Below are 8,203 nucleotides of genomic sequence, written 5' to 3'. Positions count from 1 at the left end.
GGCGAGGCATCCTAGCAGGGAGCCCTCCATTTCATGCTCTGTCTCCCCCCTCCCCCTCTCCCTTTGTCCCAGCAGCTTACTAGGATTCGAGTTTGGTAAGTGCAACCGGGACAGTGTGGGCAGGGAGGGTGGCAGCTCAAGGTGCTCAGATGGGGCCTGGGAGAGAGGCCCTGGCGTCAGGAGAGCAGGCTGTCCGCTGCCCTCTCCATGAGCCGTGGGCATCGATACTTCCCTGCAGGCCTGCCTTGTTCTTCGCCTCCTCCCAGTGACGAAGTCTGGTCCTTCCTCAGAGCAATTGTAAGTGTCTTGTTTTTTAAAAACAAAAACTTGGGATCTTTCTCTTCCCCGTTCCCCCCAAACAAGAAGGTGAGGGTGTGCAGTGTCCACACTCGCTCGCTCTCCCATAGGTGGCGGGGGTCCTGTGGCTCCCCGCTTCTCCTGCCACCAGTACTCAGGGCCTCCGCTCACAGTCACTTCCAGAGCTGCCCCCGTGGCGGCTCTGAGCCAGGCTCTGCCCTCGCTGCTGGCACTCAGAATGGTCTCAGAAACGTGGCCCTGCTTATCGCGGAGGCGGCCTGGGCCTGACCTGGGCTAGCGCAGAAGATGTCAGGGGGCTGGGGTCCCCAGCTGAGGACACGATCCTGCCTGGGGGTGAGAGGGGAGCTGTTGGGTGAATGGCTAGGAATGTAGTCAGAGGACAGGGGCAGGCAGTCCCCACGGATGAGGGGGGCCCAGGGCGATGGCTGTTCAAGGCCACCACCCTCTCCTCTCCCAGCCTCCCGTGGCAGACGAAGTGGTGGTCAGGCAGAGGATCCCACGCAAGTCCTGGAAGGTGGGCAGACTCTGCCACGGCAAGAAAGTCTGTGCCATTGCCATCAGCAGCTCGACTCACCACGTGTACACGTGTGGCCACGGCTACATCAGGGTGTGGGACGAGAGTGCCCTGCGTACCTGGAACAAGGCCCCGCAGGCCCAGCTGAACTTCCAGGTGAGGGCTGTGCTATGCGGGCTCAGGGCACCCAGACGCGATTCCGTCAGGAGCCTCGCAGCCTGTGCTTTGTGGAGGTGATGTGAGCGTGTGACCGTCCCTACAGGACCGTCATAACTGTGTCCTCAGCTGCAAGCTGTTCCCCGACGAGCAGAGCCTGATCACCGGGGGGGTGTCCCGGACCCTGACGCTTTGGGATCTGGCACCCACACCCCGCATCCGGGCACAGCTGGCCTCCGCAGGCCCCATATGCTACTCTCTGGCCATCTCCTCCAATGCCCAGATCGGCTTGGCTTGTTTCAAAGGATTCGTTGAGATTTGGGATCTGCAGAACCAAATCTTGATCAGGTATGCCCTGAGGGCGGGAAGGCATGTGTCCTTTCTGGACCTCATTCTCCCCTCTGTGCGGCAGGACTAAGTGAGTGAGTGTGGAGAATATATCTGGGGGCCTTCCAGGGCAGCGGTTCTCAACCTGTGGGTCGCGATCCCTTTGGTGGTCAAATGACCCTTTCACAGGGGTCGCCTAAGACCATCCTGCATATCAGATATTTACATTATGATTCATAACAGTAGCAACATTACAGTTATGAAGTAGCAACGAAAATAATTTTATGGTTATGTCACAACATGAGGAACGTATTTAAAGGGCCAGAAGGTTGAGAACCACTGTTAGGGCCTTCCTGGGCCCAAAACTCCTGGGGGTCCCAACCAAACACAAACCTCTGAGTTATTTCCCACCAGGAAGCACGAAGTCCCTGAATATGGGTCCCGGTGTGTGGATATCACGGGCAATAAGTTCTGGACCGGAGGCGAAGACACCAGCCTGTATTCCTGGGACCTGAGGAGCTGCCGGAAGCTGCAGCAATACAACCTCCACCATGAGGTGCCTGGCTGGGCCCAGCTGGCTGAGTGCGGCCCCCAGGGCCTGGGAGCTGTGGGTGCCTGCAGGAGCGGGACCTGAGCTTGGAGGTGGGCACAAAGGATGGAGTTGGCAGCTCGGAGCCCTGACTCCACCTCCTTCCCCACAGATCCTCAGCATTGCCCACGACCCCAGCGAGGAGTGGCTGCTAGTGGGCCTGCGGACCAGTGACGTCATCATCCTGCACACGCACCGGAAGGAGGCGTTTAAGGCCGTCATACATAAATACGTCCACCACCACAACCTCAAGTTTGCCGCCTCTGGTGCGTGAGAAGCCGGGCAACACCTCGGGGTGTCCTGGACACTTTGGGGTGTCTACTCACTTTAAAGTCTGGGCCCAGACTATTTCAGACTCTTGTTCCTCCCTCTCCAGCCCCAACACTGGCCAAACAGAGATCCAGGTGTCTGCTCTGCCACTGCTCTCACCCCTGCATCACCCCCCACTCCCAACCCCACCAGTGTCTCTCCCTCTGATAGCCCGGCTACCTTTCCTGTCTTCTCTCTCTCCTCGCCCCTTTCCTTCCTGGCTGTCAGAAAGGGTTGCTTCCCCTGCAGAGTGGCAGCCTGAAGACACGGGCAGACGGAAGAGGCACGAAGCCCCAGCTGCTGTCCTGTTCAGCGATGCTCACCGTGATCCTCTGTGGGGCTGGCGGGTGGGGGCAGACGGGGAATGGTTCGTGCTGTGTCTCTGATTTTTATATTTGGGGAAACCGAGGCAGAGAAACCTCTTCCCTAGTCCGGCTGGGAACAGCGGGACTAGAATGCAGTATCTGGCCCTTCATCTGTTTTTCCTTTGCAGGGAGCTATTTTGTGACCACAATGGATGAGTCAATCTACTGCTTATCTGCACCTTATCTACAAAGGTTGTTTGAGGTACTGGAAGGAGGGGTGTGAAAACCCCGTACTAGGAGCTGTACTCCTAGATCCCAGTGGGTCAGGCCCCAGAGGCAGTGTTGGAGAGGACCTCTGAGATGGCACCCAGGGCCATTTAATAGATGCGGGTGGTGGTGGGGGGATGAGGACTTGAGGCCCTGTAAACTCAGGGGCTCCACCATGAGCCCCGAGACCTGGCCCTGCCTCTAAACTGAGCCTCAGGTCTACGCTGAGCCTTGAAAGAGCCCTAAATGAAACCTTCATCTCTGGCCCACGTCTGGCCCCTGCATAGAGGACCTTTTTTGGCACCTCTTTTCCCCTAGGAGGAGGAGTCTACAGAAGTCCTGTGTTGCGACGTGTCCTCCGACAACCAGTATCTGGTCACAGGCTCCAGAAACTGTGCCACGGTTTACCAGCTCTTGTATTGAAGGTTGGGTGTCGGGTCCTGCTGGTGAAGACCCAGAGAAAGCAGCATGCTGAGAGGTGACCTTGGGCGCTGACCAGCTTCCAACGCTTCCTGCCTCCACCTCCTCGATGGCAGGTCACCTGTCTGTTCCCCTCTCCTGGCCTGCACGCCCAGGTTTTTAGTGTACAGCTTAGGGATTTTTCACTTTGTTATTTCTCCACCAACGATGGCTGGGTTTTGGTGGGGAAACTTGCCTTTATAACTAATAAAATAGAAAAGCAAAAACTAGAATGGCCTGGATACGCATTTCATTGTGGTGGATTCCTTATGCCCCCAGTCAGCAAATCCAGGGTAGGGAAGGACTTAGGTTTTTTTTAGAAATTTTTTCTTCTTTCTTTATATTTTTTAAATCCTCACCTGAGGATATTTTTTGACTGATTTTAGAGAGAATGGAAGAGAGATGGGAAGACAGAGAAACATTGATGTGAGAGAAACGCATTCATTGTTTGCCTCCTGCACAAGCCCTGACCAGGGCTAGGACCGGGGAGGAGCTTGCAACCAGGTCCGTGCCCTTGACTGGAATTAAACCCGGGACCCTTGGGTCCACAGGTCAATGCTCTATCCACTGAGCCAATCCCGCTAGAGCAGGACTTAGTTTGGTTTGTAACTTTTTTGGGGGGGAGGGGGGTGCATGCAGGGAATTCTTGGAATTTAAGAAGGCTTAAGAAGAAATGTGTGTATATGTACAAATTTTCAAGTTATGTATTGGAGTTGGTAGATCAACAATGCTCAACTCTTTTGTTAATCCTCACCTGAGGATAAAGAAAAAGGGAGAGAGTGATGTGAGAGAAATATTGATCGGTTACCTCCCATATGGGCCCTGACTGGGAATCGAACCGGTAACGTTTTAGTGTACGGGACGGTCTCCAACCTACTGAGCAGCCCGGCCCAGGCTGAGTCTCCATGAGCTGGTCTAACCATATCCCGAGAAAGGCTCTCCTTTTAGCTTCCTGATTCACAATACCTCATTTCATCTGAGTCTTCGCAAGTCCTGATCCTAATTCCGGCATTTGGTGAAAAGCTACAGTTTGTGTCAGCTTCCTCATGTTTGAGGATGTGATGATGTAATTTTTCTGGCCTTCCCCAAGTTGAAAAAGCCCCAGCTCCCCAAACAAGCCAGCTAGGCCTGCTTTCTATCCCTCTCCCATCCTGCCACCTGTTGCTTGGTGTTGGCATGACCGAGAGTCGAGATCGCTGCCCACTCAAGTCTGTAGCTTAGAGTTGTCACTGGGAGGAGACTGCAAAGCCATGGATTAACCCTTTGTGGTCGTTTGTCTACTCTCAGCCACCAAAGCTTTTTTACCGTTCCGGTCGTATGTCTGCTCTCAGCCACCACAGCAAGGAACCGTACGAATCTTAACTCTTTTCATTCCTGTATCAGTTCATAATTTCTCTGAAAGCTCTTAAGTGTCATGGCAAAAAGAAAGTTACCTAAAGAAGTGTACTACGAATCTGAAAGTAACAATGAAGAGTTTTATATTGGCACCTTGAATACTGACTCTGATGTAGAAAGTGATAACGTTTGTAGTGATTCTACTAGTAGTGGCGTAGTTCCAAAAAAGAATTAATAAATCTTGTTTATCCTTCATCATCTTGCATGTTATGTATCACTGCTCTTTCAATGGAAATTAATTCCGACCAGTACGACACCCATGTCCAAATTTAATACGACCGCCAAGGGTTAAGTGTGCCATCTTTGCATTGAGATGTTGTTGGGTACCTAATTCTTGCTGACTAATGATGAGAGAAGAATGGGTCCCATTTCTGGGCCAAGGCTAAAGGAGTAGGGGTGTCCCCTCCAGGTTCTCTGTCCTCTTCTACCAACCCAAAGCGAATGGCATGGAAGCCCTAGAGCAGTGGTTCTCAACCTGTGGGTCGTGACCCCTTTGGGAGTCAAACGACCCTTTCACAGGGGTCGCCCAAGACCATTGGAAAACACATATATAATTACATATTGATTTTTGTGATTAATCACTATGCTTTATGTTCAATTTGTAACAATGAAAATACATCCTGCATATCAGATATTTACATTACAATTCATAACAGTAGCAAAATTACAGTTATGAAGTAGCAACGAAAATAATTTTATGGTTGGGGAGCACCACAACATGAGGGACTGTATTAAAGGGTCGCGGCATTAGGAAGGTTGAGAACCACTGCCCTAGAGGATTGTAGAGCCATGAGGTGGAAGCATCCTGTTTCCACAAATCAAATATGGAGAAAAGCTGCGCACTTTGGATTGTTACATGGACGAGAAATAAACTTATGTTAGAGCTGTTATAAATTTTGGAGACTATTTGTTACTGTAGCCCTGGAAACAACAAACTTAAAAGGGCCAGGTAATAAATATTTTAGGCTTTGCCCCAAATCTTAACTCCTCTGCTGTAGCGTGAAAGCAGCCAAAGACAATACATAAATGAATGTGTGGGACTGTGTTCCAATAAAACTGTATGTATAAAAACAAGCAGTGGCCAGATTGATCTGCTGGCTATAGTTTGCCTACCCTGCTGTTGCCAGTGTGCCTCTAAATCAGTGGTTCTCAACCTTCAGGCCCTTTAAATACAGTTCCTCATGTTGTGACCCAACCATAAAATTATTTTCGTTGCTACTTCATAACTGTAATGTTGCTACTGTTATGAATTGTAATGTAAATATCTGATATGCAGGATGGTCTTAGGCGACCCCTGTGACAGGGTCGGTCGACCGCCAAAGGGGTCGTGACCCACAGGTTGAGAACCACTGCTCTAAATAATATAATTAGCATCCATGTAAAAATATGATACGGAGGGTAGAAGCCAATAGTAGATCTATCCTACTGGGCTATAGGAACAAATAGACTCCAAAATTTGTAATGTCCATCGAGGTTTAAATCCAAATATATGAGCAATTATAGTGAATGTAAGTAAATATTCCTATTAATGTGTTTATATATGACTGGATTTTAAAAATTCTCAGATGTATGTGTTTAAAATATATTAAAACATAAGGATACAAAAAGGATGAAAATGAGATATTTTGTGTACATGCTAAATCCAAGCAAGCTGATATATTAATTTTAGATTACATATGCTCTAAAACAAAGAGCAATATCAGATAAAGGTGAACACTTCATAAATCTAACAGGAAGATACAAAAATTCCATTATGTTTTATGCATTTATTAATAGTTTCATATTGATAAAGAAAAAATGTCAAAAATAGACAAATCTCTCTCTCAGTAACCAGTAGTAAATCCAAGCAAGCTGATATATTAATTTTAGATTACATATGCTCTAAAACAAAGAGCAATATCAGATAAAGGTGAACACTTCATAAATCTAACAGGAAGATACAAAAATTCCATTATGTTTTATGCATTTATTAATAGTTTCATATTGATAAAGAAAAAATGTCAGAAATAGACAAATCTCTCTCTCAGTAACCAGTAAACAGACAAAATAATAAGAATATAGAAGAGTTGAATAACATAATGAGTAAACTCAGAATAATTCATACAATCACTAGAGTATATATTTTTCACATACACAAAGCATTTATAAAACTTGACCATAAACTGTCATAAGTTTCAGAGGATTTAACTCTTACAGAATATATTTCATGACCACAATGCAATTAAGACAAATGAATAATGAAATGAAAACTGGAAATGTCCCTATTTTTGAAATGAAGAAATAACTACTAGAGACTAGATCACAACATAACCGGAAGCTACTGTAAAACTGAATAATCGAAAACTGAAAGGTTCAGGGAACATTCAGATCTAGCTCCCTGGCATGTGTTGTCAATTTGGCTCAAGTATAAACTTCCTAAGAACAAACACCTGAATTGAAGAATTCAGCTAAAACTGGTTAGAGCTTGGTCATTCCGGGTCAGCGAAGCCCCGCCCCACCTCGCTCTCGGGCCACGTGGGGGACCCGCACTGGCTGCCCGAGGCTCCCGCCTGTTGAAAGCGGAGCTGGAGGGAGCGAGGACACAGTCCGGAGACAAGAACCCGGGGCACGGCCTTGCTCCCAGAAAAGGGGCTGGAGGGAAAGGGACCAGTGGCCCAGGAGGTTGATCTGCGCAGACGTCGCAAAAGGGATGGCACCTCTTGGCCGCGATGTGTCCATTTCCCCGCCGCAGCGCCAACACCGTGTTCTCTTACCTGTGTTCTCGGGAGCGGGGGGCACGCTCACTGCCGCGGCTGCGGCTTCACCCTTCCCGGGAGGTGGAATCACGTGTCTGCCGGGCGCCGCCAAGCAAAAGGCCTGTGCCCTCTCTGAGGCTCGAACTCAGGACCTCCGGTGCCAGCGGAGGTCGCGGGCGCGAGGTGACCAAGGGTGTCGGGTAGACGGAGGCTGTCGGGGCGACAGCGGCCGCGGTTGGCGTCAGGGGGCGCTCCTGAGCAAGGTGAGTAGGGCTCCAGGGAGCCCGTGGGCCTGGGAGGGGCGGGATGAGTAGAGAGGGACAGAGGATTTTGGGGTATGAAACTCCCAGGAAGCTAGGAGTGTTCAGAGATGATGGGGGCTGTCAGGACACGGGCTAACTCCAAGGTGCTCCCAAAGGCCAGGTCGGGGGTCCTTTTGGCAAACAAATAAATGAACAAAGAAATATTGATAGTAATGGATTATAACTCATAGAATAAAGTAAGTATCCATGAGTCCATCCTGATGGAAATAATGGGTTATGTAAACACACACATGTCCGTGGATATTATGTATAGAGCATATGTATCTACATATTGAGAAGCGGGGGAGCCGCCTGGCATAATAATGACAGGCAAGAATCGCCAAGGGGAAAAATTGTAATTCTTCGGTGGAGAGACCTGCCAGACGTCACCTTTTCCAAGTCGCCAAAGTTGAAACCAGCAGTAATGATACCTGTCGGTAGGATGTGCTGAGGACAGATCACCACTTCTGTGTTATTCTTGCCTCCGCTGCATTATCTGGATGTATTCACCAGGAAAGTAGATAAGC

This window comes from Myotis davidii, unplaced genomic scaffold, assembly GCF_000327345.1.
Source record: "Myotis davidii unplaced genomic scaffold, ASM32734v1 scaffold453, whole genome shotgun sequence".
Taxonomy (NCBI): domain Eukaryota; kingdom Metazoa; phylum Chordata; class Mammalia; order Chiroptera; family Vespertilionidae; genus Myotis; species Myotis davidii.
Note: the sequence above shows the minus strand (reverse complement) of the source record.